We start from the raw sequence: 24,829 nt of genomic DNA, 5'->3' as shown, positions 1-24,829 counted from the left end.
TAATTAGTATTTCAGTCTGTTTAAAATAACATTTTAATTATCTTCACTAATACTAAAAATTGTAGAATATCCCTTCAGGCATTACAGTGTTATTGTAGATGCTCTGCTTAAGTACCTAAATTCACATTATTTGCTAATATTTCCTCTTCAGCAGGGTGACATTCAAGCTCTGGGTGATATTTATGTATTTTTTAAACCACAAAAATGGAGATGATACAAAATAAAGGAAATAGAAGCATTCAATTGAACTCTCAATTTATCTGCCACTATCTCACTTCACATCATTGAATGGTTCTACAGTAAAGCAGACCTAAAAAAGGAGAGCACTTTCTCTGAAAAGCTGATGTCCCAGGTGTTTGATGTAGAAGCAGGTGAACAAATGGGGAGAATCCTGGACAGAGGACACTGAAGCTCCAGTGGGCCAAGAGGGAGAAAATAACCACCATGAAAACATTGGGCCAAATATCACCAGAACATAGGTTTGAATGAAGCCTACACTTGGTGCTGGACAGAGCTGAGAACAGAATTTGCTTTAGCCACTATGTTTTTCCCCATCTTTTCCCAGGGTAGGAGTGGGAATGGCAAGCAGGATGCACCAGGGTCAAGAAGGTGACTTAGGAAACAACTCAAAGGGAGTGAATATGCATTTCAGCAAAGCCAGCTCAGTTTGCTTCAGGTGAGGCATGGGCAGCCTCAGTGCCTGTGCTGGGGGGAGTTTTGTTCACCAAACAGCCTCGTGTGCTTTGCCTGTGTCCCCTGAGAGGCTGTCACTGAACATGCACTGTGGGGTGTGTGGCTGGGGAGGGCTGATAGCTGTGAGCAGCTCTGACACCCCAGTTGCACTTTTGCTTTATTTAATTCAACAGGAGATCTCTATTTCAGTACCTGGTGTGAAAGGAATTGTTTGCTATTCTTCTTGGCTTCATTTTCTTTCTGCAGATGCTGAACTGGACACCTTAACAAGACCAAGTGATGTGTTTCCTATAGGAAAAGCTTTGAAACAAGGCAAGATTGTTGTACCTTGTTCAAAGCCTTCTTTCAGGAGAAACTTGACTAACACAGGGAGGCTTCCAAGAAGTTTGTTCCCAAAACTGTTTTTATGAGAGAAGAGTTTATTGTTTCTTTAATTGTTTTGGTTTTGTTTTGTTTTTTTTAATATTTATTGTGGTTTTTTTGAAAAATAATCTGCTTTTGTTTTTAATATGTGCTTTGGCCACAAATATTGCTATGAAGAAACCCAGTACTATGGTCAGGCCTACTCCAGTGATCCAGGGAGGAATGACAGATGCTTTAATGACATTCCTTAGGTGTATTTTTTTGGTTACTAGGAGTCATTTCAATAGAGACCCTGCAATATTCAGTGTGCTTTGCTCAGAGCCTGTGCCTGCCATGGGAGATCATCCAGCTCTGTGACTGTGAGAGACAACAGAAAAGCAAAAGGAATAGAAATAAGAGAAGGAAAGAGAATAAATGTAGGCAAGGAAAGCTCAGGAGAGGCATTTCTAGTTCTTTAAGGGATTTATAGTCCTTTAAGGGATTTCCAGCACTTGATCTGTAGAAAATTTTCATCCACATCCAAACTGGGCAGAAATTCCTTTCAGGAAATGCCATCACTAACCCCCAGCAGCTGAGATCAGCAGCACAGTCCAGGCTGCTCCAGGGACTGGGATCAGACATTAAATGATACCCAGACCCTTACTCTGAGGAAGGACCTACAGAAGGCTGAATACCTTGTATTTTAGTACTTCTGGCAATGTCCTGGTAATGAAGGTAATGAATAGCACAGGCAGGATAAAATATCAGCATGTATGGCTAAATACTGCTTGGACCTCTCTCTTGATGCAAGAGGCATGTAAATGGCACAAGTTTAATTTCTGGTTAAACTCTAGCTTTTTCCTGGGTGGAAGAAGCAGGAAGTATACTTCAGAAGGCAGCTGTGAGTGTATCCTGTGTTTTTATTCTCTTTTGCCATGGAGTCATTCATTCTTCAACCTTTCCCCATAACTTCCCATTATTTAATGTCCCTAGGCAAAAACCACTCCCTAGTACTCTCTTTCCTCTCCAGAATTTTCTTATTTTCTGGACGACTGCTTCCCAGTCTTACCTTTTCTTTATACCAACAGCATGCCACTTGCTTGGAGTTAATGCTCAGCAAAACCAAGGTTGCAAAAACTCATTCTGTGCATTTGAAAAGATTAATTAACAAAGAATTTGAAGTTGCTCAGTCCAAACAGGCACTGTATAAACCACTGAAACACACAGGAAAGGTTTTTCAAAAAATTCCACCAGAAACTAGGGATATTTCCAGAGGAATGGTAGTTAGGTTGTCAATCCCATAAGTTTTCATTAAGACCAAAATTCCTAAATGCTATCCTTTGAACACCTTCTGCCTTAGCACTCAGTGGTTATGACAGCTACTTAAGCATATCTGTACTTCTTAATATTTTGCTCCAAAATCCACCTTAAGTATCTAATTATGAGGGACTATAGGAATTATGTTCTTTTATTTGCTTAGGTCTAAAGATGAATACCATTTACATTTCCACCACCAAGGATACAAGTTTTCCAGTCTTTAGTCAATGCCACTAATAAATGAACAAATCAGACATTTTTGAAAAATTAAAAAACCCACCCCACCTTGGAATGTTAACTCAAGTATTTTTTTCCAATCCAATTCTTACTGCTTGCCTTTATTAACTGTGACTGAATATGCCTTATGTCAGCAGAGATTGCAGTTAACAGCATTACATGGGATTCAGCATCTAAAAGTTCTTAGCCTATATTGTGTGTCAGAATTGTAGGAAAGAGCAGCTGGAGAGAATTGTGTGGAGCTTGTTGTTGAGAGTGGATGCAATCTTAATTCTGGTGTCTTGTCCTTAGTAATGAGAGAGCTTTTGTAGGTTGAGTCACAAAAGGGAAAGAATAGTCTTTGTTTGACTATTATTAACCTGGTGAATAATGTAAATAGTTTTTCTTTTTGACATTTGGAGAATAATGTATGTTTAATGTCAGTTCCACTGTTTTGCTTCCCTGTTGCTCTGCACAAGTATCATGGTGTTTCTCAGAAGTAAAAAATGGTACAGAACTGTCTTGAGGAAGGACTGAGTTGCTTTGTATCTTGCACTTGTGGCTGTTTGGTTCTACACCCATTTTATAGATCTTCTAAGCAAAATAAACACATCACCGTCTTCAGTCTTGTGGGGTTGGTTTGTCCTCAGTTGCATCTTTTGATATTGAATGGATTATAGATTAAAAACAAACTCTCACTATCAAAACTGTCATTATTCCCTTCTCTCTTCTTCTTCTCTCTGTCTCTCATTTTTGGAAACAAACAAACAAACAAAAGCTACAATTTATTCTATCTTTATGCAGAGATGTTTGTTAAAACTCCTGTTGTTCTTGATGCTTCTCAGCTCCTGCCAATTTATATACAGTTTTTCAGTCTTTTGTTTAACTTTTTTTTTTTTTTTCAAGATTACTTTAGTCCTGAGTGATGTTCTCTGGATGACACTTTTATCAGTGCCAAGCACCAAAGAATGATAACCTCCCATGTTTTATATGTGCCAGTGCTGTTACTATACAGGCAGGTGAGATTCACACTTCTGCCACAGTCCTGCACTGTTCACAGGCACTTCAGCTCTGTTCTTCTCTTGTGATGCTGAATAGGACATTGCCACTTGCCCATTGTCATCTCGTTGAATCTTGAGCATCTTTCCAATTTATCAAGATCATTTTGAATCTTAATGCTGGCTTCAAGAATGTTTTTACCCTTGATGGTTTAATGTACACTGTAAATTTTACATGAGTACTGTCTTCCATCATTTAAGTTAATAAAAACAATGACAGGCCTCTGTCTGAAATACCTGCCTACCTTTAGATAAAGTATTAAATCTTCTAGGAAAGTGTATTTTCAAAACTTTGGTAGAATTGTGGATTAGTGCTAGTACATATTTGTTCACCTTGCTTTTATGTATGCTGTATAGCTTTCTCAGAGTAAATAGAGATGATCCCTTCATCTCTTAATCTCTAAACAGTTATTTGGTCAAAGAACATACTGAGTATTTTGTGGATTTTTTTTTTTTTTTTAAATTTCAGGTGCTCAGGAATAAAACAATTTAATGAAATCTCAGAGTATTTTTGTTCCAAAGTCTAATTCCTGTGCCACGGTTGCAGAAAATTAGATGGAAGGCTTGAGAGTTTTACTATTGTGCCACTGTAGGTGATAGATGATATGAACAAAAAATTTTCAAAGTGTTTGTATAACCACCCACAGAATAGGCCTAATGCATTCATTCAGGCTGGTTTTCTGAGAATTAATTTACATTTCATATACTTGAGAGTCTCACATGAAAAGATATTTTTATGATGATTTTTAATACAGTAATTTGATGAGATCATAAGGATTTACTTTGGAAGGATTTATAATTAATTTCTGCATATAAGAAGATATCATTCCACAAGTGTGAAGTTTATATTTATTTGTTCACCATAATGTTTCATGAAGGAGAGAGAAAAATAGGTGCAATTACAGAGCAACAGGATCTTCTGGTCTCTTCTCTCCCTATATTGTGACTGCTAATATGAAATTTTCAGTGGAAAATCTGTGAAGAAGGAGAAAGAGTCCATGCCTCTTTAAAAAGCAAGAATTTAATTATGAAAAAATCCTGGTTTCTCTACACTGTGTTAAACTTCCTCGTGTCCTTTCCCTGTTAATTTATATTCTACCCTGTCCTAGATACAAGATCTTTTCCCCAAACTGCCTTCAATAATACAGAACATTGTTCGAGGGAAGATTTTTCTTCTCTCTTTCTGTTGAATGTGTGATGAAAAAGTTGAATAAGACTCAAACAAATGCATTTTCAGGAAAATCTTGTGGGGGTCGGAGGAACAAGCACTGAAACAACTGCTGAGTCACTTCCTCCTGCCGTGCCAGGTGTCCTCAGGATCCCAGAAAGGCTTCTTGAAGGCAAAACCTTCTTCACTGGTGTAGCACATCCATCTGGGACATCATCAGATGAATTCCTGACAAGGGGGAAGGACAAGATAATTAAGGAACTGACTTTGGGATGTGAGCTGTTGTGCACTGAGCTCAGTGGAGCAGAAGACTTGTAAATGTCACCATCAAACCAGATATTTATTAGTTGGAGCTGACAGACTCCAACTTCCCAGTAAGTGGTGAGAAAATATTCCCCATCACTTGAGATTTTAAAACTGTGGCAGATTGAACATGGCCTGAAAAAAATGTTCTCTTGAGCTGAGTGCTCTTACAGCAGTGGGAGGAGTGATGAGATGAGCAGTTTTGGTCTTTCCCTCCTGGTTCTGCCTCCCTACTTTCCTGTCACCACCTCCAAGAGGCTATTGGTTGTTTCTACAGTCAAAATTGTTTCCAGGGTGCTATAGAGTAAGTGGGAACTTGACTTATACACTAGTGAGTACTGGCCAGAGAGCAAAATAATGGGAACACTTCTAAAAAAATAATATTGACTTTTTTCCCCTCCTTGCTTACCAGCTGCAGACTGTGCCATGAGAGAAACCAATCACAGACTCATTCCCAAACTGTCCAGATGAAAAAGACCTGGAGGCTACTTTGTTTATTGCCATAACTCTCTGGAATTGCTTCCTGCCATATATCTGAGTACTATATTCAGGCTAATTTGCCATAACTTTCCACTAGAAACCTATTCCATGCCCTGATAAATCTCATCTCTAGCTCTTCCTGCAACCCCCATCCTGAAGAACTCAGTCCATGTTTTCATTTGTCCATTTTCATTCCGAATCAGAGATGCTGCCTGAAATATTTAAAGGCTAAGGACCTCAACAGGCACTGGAGAATGCTGTCGATGTTTTCCCTGTCATTTTCTTTGCTCTGTGAAGGATCTATCATTGTAATAAAAATTCCAGACAGGCAAGAAAAACCATCCATATTACTGGACAATCTGCTACCCTTATCTCCTGCAGATGAAAACCTTTTTACCTATAACTTGGGAAAGTATTATTTTAAAAGTATGAAAAGAGAAGCACCTTATTACATAGTTGGTTCTACCATGCTGAATTAAAGAAATACCTTTATAGAATACAGAGGACAAACTGAATTTCAAACTAACCTTTCAGGTGTGTAGATATTCTCCTGGGCCAAGAGGATGTTGAAATGGTGCAGGCTTCATTCTGCAATGCAGAACCCAGCAGAGACTCGGGTACCCCACTTTTTGTGGTGCCATTTCGTCCCTGTCTTGATGTGGGGTAGTTTACATAAGGCTGTGTATTTACAATACACTGTGATGACCTCAGAGGAGGCAGTCCCAGCTGTAAGGCAGGACACATCCTCATGAAAATCATTCTCCAGGTGCTCAGCATTCCCATAGGGTACTATATATTACCATATCATCCCTTTTTGATTCAGGAATGCTCATACCTGATTCTGTAAATGCTCATTTATCTGTTTCACCTTGTCCATGACACCTCACTTAGCCCACACTGAAACTAATGGAAAGTTTTTCTGTCCTTTATGGGGGAATTGAATCAGACTCAGCTGGAAGATAAAATGATGTTCAGATTCAAAGATATTGAGGATGAGACCGTAAAAGTCATTGGTTAGAAGATAGTTTGAAATTTCTTCTGCCATTGCAGCATTAATTGTGTGTTGAAATATAAATATTTTGCTGTTCTCATCCAGATCTTTGAGCTCTTTATCAGCTTATTTTCAAATCCTGTAGCCTTAATACAGGTATTGAATCCTTTTACATCTTTTAGCAGTAATCCTTGTAAGTGTCACTAAATACAAAGAAAGCACTATTTCTCTGAGCAAGTGGTGATGAAGGTGTACTGTCTTGGGAAAAATAGCACTTTTTTGTGTGTGGATTATCACTTTTGAGCCCCCTCTTGGTTATCTCTCTTTGTTTCACACAAGGATGGTATTAGTAGCCTGGAACAATCTCTGTGTGCCCTTTCAATCGGAAACACTTCTTGATTTGTATACTTATATAGCACAGGCCAAGCTGAAGTGAGAATTTATTTCCTGAAGAAAACAGATTTAATGTGAAAGGTGATCCTCAAAAGTTTCACAGTTCCAGTTGCCTTGGATAAGCACCAAGAAAGGCAGCTGCTGCTCGGAGTGAGTCTCCCCTGTCCCTGAGAGCTGCACACCACAGATGAGGTGGGGGAATGTTCTGTGCACAGGCCCCTCTTTTCAAGGACAGTGCACATACTAGAAGTTCCAAAGGAGGATTAATATGAGAACCATGAAATCCAGGCTTTCAGTTCCTCATTCTGCATTGCATCGTGGTTCAGAAATCTGCCTAGCACAGCCTTCATCTCCTGCCCCTCACTAATTATGTTCTCCCTCTGTCTACCTTTAACTTTGCAATCCTGATTCTCATAACCCCAGACCATTCTAAACTTCATTGTGTTTATAGAAAAACAAACAAAAAAAAGAATAAAGAAACAATATTAGCAAAATATTCACCATCTTTTAGAGCACTAAAAAAATTATGGCAATAAGAATGTTTATTGGAATTTTAAGACTGTTTATACATTTGTTCTTAAATTAATGAGTGCAAAAATAGAGGGAGGACAGAGCGAGTAAGTAGCTTATTGTCTGGAGTGCTGAGAGCTGCCTAAAAGGATGTTGTACTGAGAATACACTCCAACGTGAAAAAGAGACCCACAGGCAAACAGCTATTATCTGAAGTAATCTTCAGCAAAGAGGATGTGTCTATGAAATAACTTTTGGAGACCTTGGGTAATTCGATGCCTCAACCTCTGCTCACCAACCTATTAGATCAGAAAAGAAATGTTCATAAACCCTTTTGAAATACCATTTGTTCCCACCAGAAGTGCACTAAAGTGTATGGAATATGGTGAATGAAGGATGGGTTAGTGTGTGACCTAATGATGAGATGAACAAAAGAGGGGAAAAACATTTCACCACCTTTTTGCAAGTTCCATTTATCCATGAAATAACAATTGCATTCATATTTGCATTTCCATTACACAGAATTACTATCTTCTGACTTACCAGCACAATGGTATTGTTTTATTTATTTAAACTGGATGGTTTGCTTTCCATGGTGTGACCAGCTGGGAGAAAAATAGGATTCAATAATGTGAACATTTCACAGTAAATAAATTGCATTGATACAACAATATAAAAGCTGTGCTCAGCAGTTTCTGTAGGACAAGGTCTGTTCTAGAACTATGCATCCAGCTTTCTAAACACTTGGAGAACTATAAAGGTTACATCTTGGTGTATGAAATAATACAAAAATATATTGAATTTCCACTTAGGATTCTGTTTACTCACATCTCCCCATTAAGGAAGTTACATGTTTAATTGGCTGCTTTCAAGCAGAATATTTGTCTCTCTATTTCTTGCTCATATTGCAGGCTTCTCTGTAAAATCTTGCTGTGATTAAGGACCATTGGCTCAGTTTCAAATTCACTCTATTCAGACATCACAACCCCCCCAAAAAGAAAGAAAACTGAGAAAGGCTTCAGAAAGATTCTTTAGGTGTTAGATATGTTGACTTGATTGCCTGTCAGATTTAGTGTTTTCTGTGCAGAATCCCATCTCCTCTGCAGGTTCTTCACCAGGACAATTGCTCTCCACTCCACTTCTTTGAGCTGTCAGAGACAATGGAGTTCCCTTCCTTTTCTTTGGTCTTCTCTGGATTCCCACAGGCTCTCTTAAGGAAACCCTTTTGGTATTTTGCTGAGGAAGCTGTCAGTGAAAGCTCTGCTTCCACCTCCTAAGCAGGTGCTGTTCGAAGAACAAACACTCAATCTCTATTCAACACTCTGCCTCCTTTCCTACTGATGTTTACAAAGTTCTGAAGCTGAGGACACACTCAGCTGCAGTCATGACTGCTGTTCCACGTGGACAGTGGTATGAACTGACAACACTGCTACGTGTGGCTGTGGATTTGTTACAGCAGTCGATGGCAGGGCTTTGTGGCAGGAGAGCCCTTCCATAATGTGTTCCCTTGACTCTGATTTCTGTTTCTCATGCAGTGCTTCCAGTCCACGGCCCAGCTGGACACCAGTCAGTCTTTGCTGGTATTTTGCCAGCAATAAATCTGTGCAAACCCCATCCTCCTCAGCAATGATAGTGTCCATCAGAGAAGGGCAGTGAATTATTTTGGTGGCACTTGAACTTATTTGGCCTTTGCAAGACAGTGAATTCTTTATATACTGCTTAAAGAATTATTTTAGCATTTTGAGTTTCATAGAAACCCTGGATTCTTTCAATATGAATAAAAAATTCTTGAAGGAAAGAAACCAGTGAGGTCATGTCTTAGTTGGAAGGGTAGCAAAACCAAAATGAAAATAAAAATACTTGCCTCCTTTTAATGTTCCCAGTTGTCCTCTTTCTCCTTGTCTACTTTGTAACAACTGCAATGTTTCTATTTCTGATCCAGTATGAAGGAAAAAGAAAAGCCTCTTGAAAATGTAGTGCTTGAAGATGGACAGCACATATTTTTATTCAGAAATTTTTTAACTATTCATATGTGCATAAAAGCATCTCAAACACTTAAGTTAGAAAAAAAACTCAAACCATTTTGGTTTTAACTCTTTGTATTATTCATTGCAATGGGGTAGTTTAGGATGGTGAACTCAAACATTCAAACTTGTTATGAACTTATGTACATAAAATGATACCCACAGTGATATACAGGTATAACAGTATTTTATTATGAAGCATTTGTGGTGAGCTCTTTTTTTATAGATAATACATATAATGATTGAAATTGTAAAATAATTAATATTTAAGTCAAGCAATTTCTGACTTTTTTTGAGACTCTATTTCTGCATGCCTCCATAAGCATCTGGAGCATGGAGGCATAACCAAAATCTGTAGCAGAAAGGGATGGAAAACACTGTTATACTTTGTCTCTCAACAAAAAAGCACACATACATTCTACACCTCCCGTTTCTACCCTGCACATACACTGAAATACTCTCTCTATCTTTCTTTAGAGATACACTTTATATGGTGTATATATCCAGGGTGAATAAATTGAACAAAAAATACTGTAGCTATATTTGTATTTATCTTTAGCAAGACAACTATAGCCTGCATCCTCTGCTGATGACAATTAGAATGAAAGAGTAGAAATTACAGCAAAGAAAGAACTTCTCACACATTATGCATGAACATTGAGCTGATTTTATTCTAATGTTCCACAACATCCACACAGCAGTCAGAAAGCTTGAAACAATAAAGCATAAAAAAGATCTAAATATTAATTTTTCTTTTTATGCCACTGGTAAATTAAAACCTTAAAAACATTGGGATTTCATTGGTGCCACTATTTGATGTTCATAAAGAAACTGAGGAATTTACATCTCCAGTTTTAATTATATATGATCTTTAATTCTATTTTTGTGCATAAAAATGGAAGCCTTGCACCACCTCTTCTGCAAGGGTGAGAAGCAGAATTTCTTCATGGTATTGTCTTTAAACACCACTTAAGTCAAAGCAGAATGGATGCTTGAGCAGACCCTTCATCTGTGTAAGGGATGGCTCTGTTTCCATTAAAGCTCCTGAAACTGTGATAAGTATCCTCAGGTGTGGATCTGGCCTCCAATTTTTTACCAAGAAGTAACTACAACACAGCAAAGGTTGTAAAGCATTCACTTTGAAAATCTGAGACTTTCTGCAACAACACTTTTTTCCCCCTGTCTCAGTATCCTCCTGCCTGATGACTCTTCTGCTGACAGTAAACTAAATATTGAACAGCCCTTCAAGGGATTTGGCTCTTTACTTCTGAGCTTTTCAAAGAAACTGATAAAATGTCTAATTATTTGAATAATCAAGGGAATGAATATTTGATCACCAACATCAAAGATGAAGCCATAATTCAAGAGCTGAGGTATATGCTTAATATTGCATTACTCATAACACAAAGAGAGTTATAATTTCCTTGAAAATGTGTTTGTTAAAGGTCTTTTGGAACAGTGGAATGGAGAAATATTGAGCATTAATTTATATATATTTATTTAATTATCCAAAACTTGCCATTGTGTCATTTGTCAAGCTGTTGGATGGAAGAAATCATGGTCAGTTAAGGACAATAACCTCAAATTTGAACGCACTTCACAATGCCAATAATGGTCTGAAGTCCAACCAGACATTGTGAATAATATTAGGTTTCACACATATGTATTCTTATTATATTTCTTAATTATTTGTAATAAGCCAGGCATGGAGGCTGTATTACCTGTTTAGTGTCAATGAAGTAATTTTGTTTCTGTTTCTGACTGAGATACACTGAAAAGTGACTATGGAACATTATCATTGCCACTACCTGCTAGATCCTGCTTGCCTTTCTCTTCCCAGCATCCTAAAGAGAAACCAATTTAGTCCTAATGCCCCTTTTCCCCCATCATCCCTCAAGGTTCAGCACCACAGCTAGCACTGATCATTAAAAAATACACTTTGACTTTGATGTGACCTAAAGCTCAAACTGGAGCCAGCCAGGAAACAAAGCAGCCATTTCTGTTTTAATATTTCAAACACACCTTAAGCAGTTTGGGGACCTTCCATCAAGAGCAGTTGCTGCCTAGAGAGCCACTGTCAACTTTATGAAGCCCTGTACATTTACCTGCCCTGAAAAGTTGCTCATATTGAGATGCCAGGTTGTTTTGGTTGAAGATCATTAAAATTATTAACGACTATCTATCAAGATATAGGGAACTGCAAATGCAGAAAGGCCACTTAATAGAGCCTGGGCTAATTGAGGAATGTGGGTTTGGACCCTTTCCTCCCTTCTGCGTCCCTGGAATAAATCACAAAAGACCAAACACTGGCTCACTCAGGTATGTCCAGGCACAGGGTTTCAGGCCTGGATTTGCCACCCACTGCCCTTTACTGAGGCAGAACAGTGCACAGTGAGTGCAACGCTGCACAGAGAGAGCCCAACAACATGCTGAGAGCTCCAACTCCAGTTCCCAGTCCCTATTTTACACATTTAATCACTTTCTCATTCATTCTGCCGTGTGTTTCCACTGATTAGATCTCAAGTCATGCATCTCCCACTCACATTTAATCTTTTGTTAGTTAGGTTGCGAGTAAACCAAGCATGACTCTGAGCTTCATTTATTCACAGAAATGTTATGTATTTTCAGCAATATATTTGAACATTTTCTGGTGTGAACATGCACCTGTACAGTGCTCAGGTGTCTGAGTGATTGCCAATGCTCTTTAGTGGACTGCAGACATCCTGCTTATTAACCTGAGTAACTGCTCACCACTCATATTCTCAAGAACCCCATCACTTCTGCTGCACAGCAACAATATTTGGGCTTTCTGAAAGGCATGTAGCAATATTTCACACCACGTACTAACCCAGGTTCTCAGGCAGAAAACACATCAGTCAGCTGCAGTTATGCAGTTAAAACAACAAAAAAACAACAAAACTTTTGTATTTAAAAGTGACTTGTGCTCATTTTGTTTGAATAAATTTGAAAAGAAATGAAAATTCATAGCCTCCCCAAGAAGATAAATCTTCCCAAATCTTCTAAAAATTCACAGCTAGACAAAGAAAGCGAGGTCATTGCCTCATTGCCCTTAGGGACATTAGGACTCTGGACTGTGGCAGTGTCCTTTGACCACCACACCTTTCCCAAAATGAATGAGAAAGAAGGAAAAAGGCCACCTGTGTTATGTTGACCTCATTGTCAGTTAAAAGAACAAAATATTGTATGGGTTTCCTCACAATTATTAGATCTATAGTGAATAAATGATCCAAGTGAAAGGATAAGGAGATTAAAGGAGGTTTGTTTACCCAAAGAACTCTTCAATTCTTTGATAACAGAACTCTTCATTGTAAAAAAAAACCCCGCCTTCAACTGAGGAACAATAGCTCAAATTGCAGATATTCACTAGCAGAGACAAAACTTACTTTAAAAGAGGCAATACAACTACTATTATAATTTCTGCTGTTAAGAAATAATTGCAAATTGTACTTGTGCCTGAACCTCCACTTGGAGATCAAAGACCAACTGTAATAAGAAAATATCTCTTATAAAAAAGAGGCCCCATTCTAACGAATGCCTAAAATAAAAATGGGCATCCAGACAAAATGTGTGTACAGTCAACTATCCTAGGGGAGCAAGAGCAACCCTGGAGCTTCTCACAGAGCTGCAGCTACTCTTTTTTATCTTACCGTACCTTAAAAGCAGCTTTTCTTCCTGTCTGTGCCAGCTCTTCCACAACAGGAGCTCAGCAGGAATCCTCACGGTGTGATCCAGCAGCTGCCCTTGGACATCCCAGAGCCGTAAATTCGCTGCTGATGGGAGAGAGGGCATTGATGGTGAGAGGAATGGCAAAGCACAACATTAAAACACCCTGCAAAAAACCTAACCAAAGAATTGTAAGCATTCACATGAGCTAAAAAAAGAAATTCAAGGTAATTTAGATATAGCTTGGCTAAAACATAAGGCACGGAAAGCAGCCAGCAGATATTTTAAGGCCATGTTTGCATAGGAAATACTTAGAATGGAAATACAAAGAACTGTGAAGAATTGCGTAAATAGGAGAGTTCAAATCAAGGGAAAATTAAAAAAAAAAAAAAAGGATTTGACAGCAAGGCTGTGTAGTTGCTTCATTTTGATTTCACAAGGGAAACACTCCAACCTGTTTCACTGGATACAGTAAAACACAAAACGAGTTGGGCAAAAGCAGAAGAAAATATACTGCAGAGAAAGTCAGCAGTCAGAGGTGGAGCATGAGAACATTTCCATCCATTAATTACCCATTTTCTGTCTGGTGTTTCACTGTGACTTTTTTTTTCCCCTCTGGAACCACTAACATCCCACCACACAGTGATCCCAAGCAATGGGACAAACATCCCAAGACCTACTTGGGACACTGATGCCACTCTAACTTAGCTGTCTGTGCCATTTGTGTCTCTGGAAAGAGCCAGCAACTGGGGTTAGGTCCTGGAAGAAATAGCCAGAAATTAACTGCTCTATTATAAGACATAAAAATGTAATCCAATCTTGAGAATGTGTGATAATTTCCCTAGTCTATTTTTATAATTGCATGGAAAATATTCTTGAACATTCCACATAGATTATTAGAGAACACTTAATTTATGCTGCTAAGTACTGCCTTAAAATACCTTTACTGGAGTCTTCAAAATGACAAACACCTGTCTTATCATTCACACTAAGAATAGGTTTCCAGCAGACCATAATAACAAAATGATAATTTGTGAGGTTCTGAAAGAAGATGGGACTAGTAAAAATCATCACCGAATTAACTTTTTAATATCCCAGTATCACTGTTGATTAGTAAGAGTGAGGTTTTGAGAATGAAATTAAAGCATAAATCCCTGGAAAAGACTTTGAGAAGCCTAACATTCAATTACTAGGTTAAAAAAAATATCAGCTTTAAGTGTCTCTATCGATAGAAATGCAAGGAGAGGATGTAAGCACACACTATTAGAAACAAGAGCAGCTCAGCGCTGGAGATGTTTAGGGAATAGAATTCTTTGATCAATTCAGGGTCCAAAATTGTTCCATCCAGCATAGCAGTTTTATAGAAAGACCTCAAATTAGACAATTGTTGGTGCAACCAAATTTTTCTCCATGAAGGTATGGAAGGAGTAAAACATGTTTTCAAGGTGTTCTCCAAAATCCTGGGCAGCTCAGACAGATGTCCAAAGATCTTCCCAGTAATTTCACAGCTCTGCAGACCTGGGACACCACAGCTGGCACCAGGAGAACTGGGGAGAATTCCCCCACCCCCAGCCACACACAGGGTCAGGTTTGGAGGGTGGGGGCTCTGTCAGCCCCTCCCCTGCAGGGGTGACCTGCAGACAGGGCTGCCCACAGCCTCTAGGAAACTCCTTGCTGAGGGGCCACAAGGAAGGCGCTGCCTGGAAGCCACAAGTGCTTCAAAGCCTTTCCCAGGGCTAAAGTTTCCCCCCTTCTGGAAGGCAGTCTGATGAATCCTGGCTCAGACCTGTTTCCAGATGCAGGGATGTTTTCCATGAGATACTTCAATTTCTGGGAAATAGCAGGGTGGTTTATCTCAACAGAAGACTGTCTTGTCTGATGAGGTCTGACTGGCCTGTTTCTGCTTCATTCCTGTAGGGGGTTGCTTAACGCTGGTGATTATTTTTATTTTTAGAAGTTTACATTAAAAAAAGTCAAGCTTCTACTTAAAAAAAAAAAAAAAAGAAGACGAAATTGCATAGCTGAAAGCAAATGGTCAGTTTTGTATAAAATGGGAAGAATTTTCTGATGGTAAGGCAGAAGTCTATGTATAATGACATAGAAAGAGATGCAGCTGCTGTGGCTCAAGTGTGGCAAGACACAGAGCTCCTGCAGCATCCCCAGTTTATGTCTTACAGCAAAATCCAGGAAGGACACATACAGCAGTTTGGTGCCTCAGCATTGTGTTCAGCCTGGGCTGGCAGACTCATTCAGAGTAACCTGGGTGTTTCTGTACTGACCGGTAGGTCCAGAGGTGCAAATTGCAGCAAAAAGCTACTCAGTTTGTAGAGGTGAAAGCTATTTCTACCCCAAATCCCTCTTCCTGTGATGGGCCATGAACACCTGCTCAGCAAGTGAACTCCTGCAGAGTTCACTGATGTCTCCAGGCTCAGGATCACATTTATGCTGTTGATAAGCAGAAATTTGATCTTTAGATACACCTTGCTTCAAACTACACAGATACCACAAGGTGAGATGCCAGAGTTTCAATTACTTTTCTTCAACTGGGTGTGTGTAAGAGAAAGAGCAAGTAAAATAGACATAACTGCTGTTATTCAGAAGACACCCTGAGAAACAGGGAGACAGGGAAAGATTAAATGTGACAGGGACTCCCTGGAGGATTTTGGGGGAGTTAGGGAGGACTTTTTTTTAACCCCAGCACATCTGAAACAGAGAATCTGAGGCAACAAAGGAATAACAGTAGTTCACTAACAGGTAATTTTATTCTTAATTCCGCTGAAAAACGGCTAGAGAACTATTTAAAGCACAGTGGAACTTTATACAAATAATACTTCCTTGGACAACAAAAGGAAAATAAGGCATGCCTAATGTGTGAGAGGAAATTGCTGGAGAAGCTCAGATAATGCTGTAGCCTTTTGTTGATTTTTCTTAATAGTGACTACAATTATAGAATGTGTCTATGTGCTATGAATAGATGCTGTGAATAAAATTCAGGTACCCTGCTAGTCAGTTTTTCTTACCAATAAATACACGCCCCAGAAAACATTCACCTGTGTGGCAAGTAGCTTTTAATCCATGTACTTTGCACAATTGATGGAATTACAATGGGGATTCATTAGAGGCTCCCTTGAATGGATATTTGGCATTGCTGACTGTCCTTGGGCAGCTATCAGCCCAAGTGTGGGTCAGCCAGAGGAAGGATGAAGCCAGAGCCCAGCTGGAAAACAGGTGTGCTGGAACAGAGGTATTAGGAATCCGTGATCTGAATTCCACAGCTGGACAGACACCTACACCACAGAGTTCTCTCTCAGCTTGGAAAAGTGAAAGTGAAGAAGAATCTCACTGGTTTTAGTCTCTCCAAAATGAAAGGGGAAGCAGATCCTGTTTAACAGGAGAAACAATATTTAGTGACTCTCAGTGACATACTTACCAAATATTTATGTGTTAATGCCACACAAAACTGACTTCAGATGGCATAAGCCACATTTCGTTCACTGGATAGTCTAAGTAATGCTTCTGCTTAGTTGTTATTGTGCTTGAAGCCCTTCATTCTTCCCAAAAGTATCTGGGCAGTTGGGTGTTGCATGGTCCCCAACTGGAAACACACTGATCTTTCTTAACGACTGTAAATTTATTTAATTGTGTTGGATTCAACTATTTTCATGCGTGTCCAGCTGAGTTACTGCTTAATCTGAGCTGAAATCTATGAAATCTAAGAAACCAGGTTTGTTTGGTTTTTTTTTTTTTTGTTTTGTTTTGGTTTTGTTTTTTTTTTTTTTGAGGAATCTGACTGAAAATAACACCCTAGCTTGGTTTAGCAAAGTCACATCTGTCCTTATCTAAGCTTTGCCAGGAGGTGAGATGTAGCAGTTGTTGAATGGTGCTTCTTGGAAAATCACACAACTATTTCAAATAGAATTTCTAATAATGTGGCATCTTAAGGTAATGAAAAGACTTTAAAATAACGTTTTTTTTTCCTTTTCTGTTCATATTTTTTGTTTTCCTAAGGTCTTTCCTTTTCTCTGATAGTCAAAAATATAGAGAGGCCCTCAGAATAAATCTGCATGGGTCACCTGACTTCAGTGGTTTCCTGACAATTGCAATGAGTTAAATTTCCAGCCTTGTGATTTAGAGCATGAGATCATCCACGTCAGGTCTTAGCCACTCTCTAGCAATGCATACCTAGGGAAAAATTACAAGGATAAGACTTTGCAACTGGCAGAAATTACACCTACTAAGTCTTCTATGGAGTTTTTTCCTTTCATCCATTTGGCTGCTGGACTTTTAACCTCAAATATATTTCTGGCTCATAGCCATGAATTTGACTAGTTGTTTAACTAACTAGTTTAACTAAACTAACCATTTAACAGGATGTTGGAAAATGACCTTGTGATTGTTTGGAACCTGTAACCTGAACAGCCCATTTGCTGTCCTCTTCTTCTTCTATTTTGAGAAACAGGGAACAATTCCTTTCTCTTAATTTCTTTATTTATAATTGCACAGACCTGTGTCATATCACCCTGAGTCATCTCTTTTCCAGCCCTAGGCTTGCTTGGTTGTTTTCTCTGAGAAAGAAGCTATTCAATATGTTTGCTCATCCTTCTCCCTGACTGGAGTTCTTTTTTCTTCTCTTTCCAGATGAGAAAAGATCTAAATAAATACTACCCAGAGACCTCTTACTTTCTTTGAAGACCGCAGTGATCTTTTTAACAGTACTGTGTAAAAATGACATATGTGAAATACAATGAAATTTGTTGACACTCCCAACACTGAAGATTAAGTAAATATGATTTTACTCTCTGTACTAAATCTGCTGATGAAGAAGCTAACTTCTGATCAGCAGCAGTTACAGTAACTAGCTTGCCTGCTGTCCTCACGCTGGGGATAATTCTGCCTTGGAGATGCCACTCGTTGATTTCTTTTTGCCACGACAGATGTTTAAGCTGATACTTCCTTAGATGACAAGACTGAAAATAGACTGAACATCGTTTGATGGAAACCCCCCAGCATCAACAGAACCAGTACAGACCCCAAGCCCTTTATCTTGCCTCTCAGACAGTACTTTGGCAGCCCTATATATGATAATGTAAGAATAATTGCTTATTACATCTCTGCTGTAGCATACAAGCATTGTGTAATTCAGCATTAATGTCTGACAACCCAGCTGTCATCTTTCCAAAAATACTTGCTCTCTAACTACTGTAGCTGCTGCTGCTTCTACTTCAAACCAAGGGAAGAGATTCTGCTCGGGGGCATTTTGACAGGGTGTTATCTTTTGAAAAGACAGATGTTTGTGCTGCAACTGTCTGGTGGTTTTAAGGCTCATGCACATGTTTCAATAAATAAGTGCTAAATTACTTGCCAGGTTCTGAGTTAAAGTGGACTTCTAGAGAAATATGTAGGTGAAACCCAAAAGTAAGACCAGCATGCTCACAAGAAAAGTTTCAAATCACCTTTGAAACAACAGGAAAAGACAAGAAACTCTGGCTTGAAGGCTTATGAATATGAAAAGACACTTAGAATTTATAAAATAGATGATGGTGTCACTTTCTGCCCTTCTTCATTTAATTTCCCAAGAGAAATACTTCAAAGGGAGGGCAAATAATTCCTCCCCTTGACCCAACTTTGATTGGTAAGATGGTGATGAAATTAATCTGGCCTTTGGTATAACCACAATTAACTTCTCCAGAAGGGAGGTGATTCCATGTCTTGAAGTAAAAAAGTTTCCTTGGAAGGAGCAGCCCAGGGCATTTATGTTGTTTGAGGCTTCAATAGACTCATGCCAGGCTGATGTGGTTTGCCTTCCTCTGGCTCAGGTCCTCTGCCCTGGGTGGAATTTCACCTTGGCAGATAAATTATGGAAATTCTCTCACATCAGAACCACTGACTATTATCTGATGTGGGAGTTTAATTCCTCATTCAGATTCCCCATAATGGACCAAACAAAGACCTGGAGAATGACACATTGAACAGAGTTTAATATTCTTTAGAAAGCCTGGTTAACCTGTCACTGCTAAATGAATATGTGTCTCTGTGCACTTTAGATGCTGTCTTGTCTTAATAAATGGAAGTAGGATAAACTACTTGAGCTTTAAAACAACTTACAAGGAAAGACATGAAACACTCCCCTCCCTCTGGTAATCTGCAATTCCTTACTGAATGAAGGGTGAGGAGGAAGAAAGAGAAAAGAAAAATAGGGATCCCATTTTCTAAAGTACTCTAAAACTCAGTCTTGTGCTACTGACTTACCAGAACACCAATCTGAGGACTCTGACTCTGCGAAATTTGCTCAGTAGGATCACTTTGAGTCATTCTGGAATCACAGAAAAGCGAACATAGGGCAAATAATTCAGAAAATTCATATGAGATGTGGGGAGGCAGGTAAATGTATATTACAAAGTACAATAAAAGTACAATGCCTTTTATATAAATACATAAATAAATATGTATGTATATATATGTATGCACATACATACAAAGACCTTATGAAACCTCAAATTTGCAAGCTGTTCTGTACAAAGATTTAACATACATAAACTAGATCCTGGGGCAAAAAAAAGACCACTTTGCAAGTTAGAACCTAACAGTATCTCTCCTCATGCCAACGTGCCCACCCTGTTCAGCTAACCACATGCTTAATTTTATTTTGGACATTATGAAAATAGAATTAATGAAAAAAAGCTTAGTTGCCTGGTGCTATAGCTCTGATCCTGTCTGATATTTTCTGCCCTGTTAGGAGCTGGAGAGGGCCATGGGTGCTCATTGATTCCAGAGGCTGGAAGAAAATTTTGTTGGAATAATTTTGATTTTCTATGCCAAAATAAGATTTTTCCATATGAAGATTATTTCTTCTCCCCTTTGTCTTCCTTGGATTACACTCCTCCCACTGTACCTCATGCCCCGCTGGAAAACCTGAAACCAAGGTTCCCCAGGTGCTGCCGTGGGGACTCCTGAAAACATCACCTCCTATGAATGTGCTGCACACTTCTTACATCCTGCTTTAGTTTTTTTAGAATTGTTTGTGGCACATCTTTGCAAGCAAGCAAGGCCACAGCAGCAGGTTCTTAGCAAGGCAGCACAATAGCTATCAGTAGATAAAGTTTTTAGTTCTTCCTTTTCCTCTGACCAGCTGTTCAAAGCAGTATGAAAAGCTGCAAGTATTCCCTGGGGAGAAAAAAGAGAAAGAAAATTAAATTAAAAAAAAAAAAAAAGGGAAGACAAAATGGAAGCATTTCAACATTAAAACACTTTGATTTCTTTTTTGTTAAAAAAAAATCATTTAAAAATGCCTTGTATATTTTTTTCAGTGCTGATACTAGTTTAAAGTATATGAAAGAAATGAAATAAAATCTATTTACTTGATTTCTTTTTTTTTTTTTAGATTGGCACTTTGGAAGCAATTCTTACTTGTTTTCCCACTTACTGCACATGGGCTTGCTTGCAAACTTGAGTGTGTGAAGCCGATTCCTTTTGCATGAGTGAGGTGGAGGGAGCACATTGGGCTCACACACAGCACTCTGCTCGTGAAGGGTCTCCTGGCACAGAGCTCAGCCTGTGCCTTCCCTCCCTGCAGCCCATCCCTGGCAGGGGAGAGGAGCCAAGTCCCACCTGTGCCACTCGTGGAGGTACAGCTGCTCTACAGACACAGACCTTACAGGGCTGATGCATTCCTTTGTCTCTGAAATTCCAACAGCAGCAATATTTTGAGAGAACAATGGCTTTGGAATTTCTTTAGGGCAATCTAGTGAAGTAGCTGTTTGTTCAAGGATTTGCTAACAGCGGGAGAGGTTTGAACGTGCACCCTCTTACTTTTGTCAGGAGAACACTGGCCTGCAGCCCCTGCAGGGTTGCAGAGGTTTGAGATAATCTTCGAGATGTGTGCTTGCTTTGCACATATGTTCTGCTTTCAGAAAAGGCTGCAGCAGGTGATGTGCTCTCCAGCTCCGCTCCTCCCGTGTTTTTCTGAGGATTTGGCTTCCTTATTGGATGTCTGATGGTGCACTAAGGGACGTGTGCCATAGAAATGACAAGCACAAGGTGACTTCTCCTAAACAACAGCTCTATGCAGGTTATGAATGTGCAGGAGGGCTGTAAAAATGAAAAGCTCAAAGGAGAATCAAGGCCAGGTTGGGTGGGGCTCTGAGCAACTGGATTTAGCTGGTGGGACCCCTGCCCATGGCAGGGGCTTGGATTGAGGTGATCTTTAAGATCCCTCCAACCCAAATGGTTCTGTGAAAAATGAAGCACAAGCACCCACAGTTCAGACTCCTTCACATCCCCTCCACTGCAGTGCAGAGGGGACACAGATTTTCACTGCTGGAGAGGGAATTTCAGGTGCTCCAGGTGCTCTCAAAGGCAGCTCCATGATTCCTCATCAGGGGTTTGCTGTGCCAGCCGTGCATTTGTGCTGCTCTCCATCCCTCCTGCAGTGGGTCCCACAGCTCCTTCAGGGAGGATGACTGACAGTGCCCCAACAGCAGTTCTTAATTATTTTCCAACTTTGACAATTAATAACTAATAAGGCCTATATAATCAAATGGGATTTCAAGCCCATGGTTTAAACTCAATTTACTGTACTTTCACAACTGCTAAATTTTTCTTTTCCTTCCCCCTAAGGCACCTGCTTCCTTGAATTCTGGGAGGTGAAGATTAAGCTGACAGATGGTATCAGCAGAAGAATGATTATGAGTTTTAAAAACCTTGATATTTTGGCTTAGTACACCACTTTTCATGCAAATACTGACATGGATATTAGCATCCAATTAAGAAAGTATAAAACTATGCCATTCTGTTACAGTTTACATTACAATCATTTAATGTTTCATTAAAAATACTAGAAGAGCTGCTCTGAAAGGGATAAAAATCAATGATCTATTTATCACTTCTGCTGCTTTGCTCTTCTGGCACAATGTGGCAGTGAAAATGGGCTATAAATGTCCTTAAATTATTCTGTTAATTTGAGTTGCTTTCTCCATTTTTTTGTTCTAGCCTTACCAAAGGATCAATTTCTATCAAGACACACTACCTTGTGTTAAGGGAGTGTCAGCAAGGTAAAGTGTTAACTCTTCAGTGGTCATAGAGTATTTCCAATTTTTTTCCATAGGTTAGGTTATGTCTAAACAGACACCATTTTTTATTTGGACAAGGACTGTCAGTGCAATTTAAACACCAAAACCAGCTGATTGTCCACAGATGAATGTTTAGAAATATCCTTTGTTTACTGTTTAGTCTTGTTTTTTGTGAGGAACATATATTCTTGGCACTTCCATTGAATAATAACACACTCTCTTATTAAAAATAATGCTCTGACTTGTTTAACATCACCACATTCACACCACTTTTTAAAAATAAGGAATAAATGGAAAGAAATTTCCCAGTCCAATGTGAGGTAACACATGAAATAACCTATGTTTATTATAAAAACTTAAAATAATTCATTTGATACGAGTATTTTTCTCTGGAAACATTATTACTTAATTAGCTTAAAATTAAAATGAAATTTGGAATGTTCTTAGAAAGTTTTCAAATGAAATGCTTTGAAAATTTGGAAACAAGTGGCTTTGGGTGAAGAAAATTCAATATACTTTTTTTTTCATAAATGTCAGGGATTTAACACACTAGATTTTGTTATTTTAACCAAGAAAGGTGTAATTCAAAAGGTTTTTGACCAAGTATACATACATTAGTTTAGCTCTTTCTCACAGACGGGGAAAAGGTATAAATCTCCTCCTTCTCGTCATATCTATTACCAGTGAACAAAACATGATAATGAAAATTATTCAAGTCTCATGAAATTCTGGTTTTGTGAGAAACTTTGGACATGCAGCCACATTATTTAACAAACTATTTAAGCGTTACATGACGAGTAAACGAGGGGCAACGTTGTACCTGCTGTAAACAGAGACCATAAAATAATACAACTGAACCTTCTCATCACTGACTGCACTGACCCTCAGATTACAGGACCCTCAGCTTGGGAGCAATCACCTGGACAAATGTCACTTACCCAAATAGCTTAGTCAGTTTAACAAGTATTTGAGGCTAAGAAACCTGTGACAATTCTCCTTCCTGCTTTGCTTTTTCCTTTTTATATGAAACGTGAACATACATCCCAACTCTGTCTCCTGCAGCTTCTGACTCCAAAAGCAACTGCTGGATACAGGAAGGATGACAAACCTGGATGGATCAGCCTGTAAAAAAGATAGTGGAGGCTCTGAGTGCTGAAAAACAAACAGCTCTTAAACTAAATGGAGTTGCACCATAAATAGCAACAGCTGGTTGCAAGTATTGCTTGCAGATTGTCTTCTTTATTAGGAAATATCAAAACCTCCAGTGACAATTCATCACTTTTCTAATGCTATTAGCAGTAATGGAAAAATGCCAAGTCATTTTCCACAAATCTCCCTCAGGTCTCTTTAAATTCATAAAGCACCCAAGATTAGAGTACAACCTGAGTCAAAGAACATTGACTGGCCCTTAGCTGACCAAAAAATACCCAGCCCTCTGCTAGAGAGGCATTGCTGAATTGTTTTAAAGGACAACAGAACATCAGAGTTGAGTTTTTTAACTGGAGATGCTGAGGCTTGTTTGCTTTATTTCATTTGCATGTGGGTAGGTAACAAGACTGCCCTACAAGGCCAAACTTCACCATAGCTCCTAATAGCCATTGCCTTTGATATCAAAATTACTTGTAAATGCTTTCAAATTTGAAACACCACCACAATAACCAGTAGCCTGGCTGATTTTGCAAACTCTTGTAAAATTTTTAGACTAATGTTCATTTTTATGGTTGGTATAGAGGGTAGGATATAGTTTGGTTTCATGCAATGGCTAGAAGCTAATGCTAACAAATTTGAATTCAAAGGAGTATATTACAGATAGGTAGCCAGCAGGACAGTTTACCTAGGGAAGCAATGGATACTTACACATATAAAATCCCTATTAGTCATTTCATTCAAAGAGCAAATATTTTAATCTTTTCTACCAAAAAGTCAAAATACCATAGTCTCAAAAAGTATGAAAAAATCAGAACATTTTTTCTTAAGTAAAATATTTTGACATCTTTTTACAACATTGTTCCAGGGTTTTTACCATTTCCCAAAATGTATCATTGCAGGTATTGCGGAACATTCCAAGAACAGAGTGTGGACAATGCAACCACTCTGTAAAAAATAAAGAGTTTCAGGATTCATGCTACAACATTTAGAACCTCCTGTGGTTTCTATTCTTCAAACACAAGGCAGCAGTTTTACAATATCACTTAGTACTAAGTCACCTGTTCTTTTCTGCTGGGATTCAGCCATACAGGATTCAGACAGGGCTGTTCCTCAGCTTGGAGATAAGGATATAATGAATACTCACTCTGTGGATCAGTTCAGTGCCGAGAGAGAGGTGAGCAATGAGTGAAAACTTCCAGTTCTCTTCACAGATGTGCCTGCCATTTATCTCACACTGTATTCTGGTAAACAAAATTCAAGGGAGAGCATATAAGAGAACAACCAGACTAATGATCTGCAGAGATCCTTGTGTTAATGTTATCTATTTATACTAAAAGTATGCTTTTAGCTAAATGCCTTTTCAGTTCCCTTCCTGGGCAGCTAAATGAAAAAAAGGGTGATAATGGCATTTTCATTATTTTAGGAACATATTT

General features: G+C 38.8%; 2 long non-coding RNA genes across 4 annotated transcripts in view; both read right to left on the bottom strand.

Moving 5' to 3' along the window:
- Window positions 1-3,455: 3,455 nt before the first annotated feature.
- Window positions 3,456-19,764, bottom strand: LOC120410480. 3 transcript variants are annotated; one of them, XR_005602678.1, is made up of 4 exons: window positions 19,429-19,764; window positions 16,610-16,774; window positions 13,169-13,286; window positions 3,456-9,404 (listed from the first exon to the last, which is right to left on the bottom strand). It is a non-coding gene; the product is annotated as an uncharacterized LOC120410480 (long non-coding RNA). The 3 variants fall into 3 exon arrangements; XR_005602677.1 differs by lacking the exon at window positions 16,610-16,774 and having other exon boundaries at window positions 3,456-5,022; window positions 6,105-9,404; XR_005602676.1 differs by lacking the exon at window positions 16,610-16,774.
- Window positions 19,765-19,779: 15 nt separating this feature from the next.
- LOC104688027 overlaps window positions 19,780-24,829 on the bottom strand; it is a 104,092-nt gene continuing 99,042 nt past the window's right edge. Inside the window, exons 7-9 of the long non-coding RNA XR_002045116.3 lie at window positions 24,541-24,637; window positions 23,186-23,369; window positions 19,780-20,343 (exon numbers count right to left, since the gene is read on the bottom strand). This is a non-coding gene — a long non-coding RNA (uncharacterized LOC104688027). The remainder of the gene's footprint in view (window positions 20,344-23,185; window positions 23,370-24,540; window positions 24,638-24,829) is intronic.

Source organism: Corvus cornix, chromosome 9 (genome assembly GCF_000738735.6).
Source record: "Corvus cornix cornix isolate S_Up_H32 chromosome 9, ASM73873v5, whole genome shotgun sequence".
NCBI classification, from domain to species: Eukaryota; Metazoa; Chordata; class Aves; order Passeriformes; family Corvidae; genus Corvus; species Corvus cornix.
This window is presented reverse-complemented; position numbering and strand designations above follow the sequence as displayed.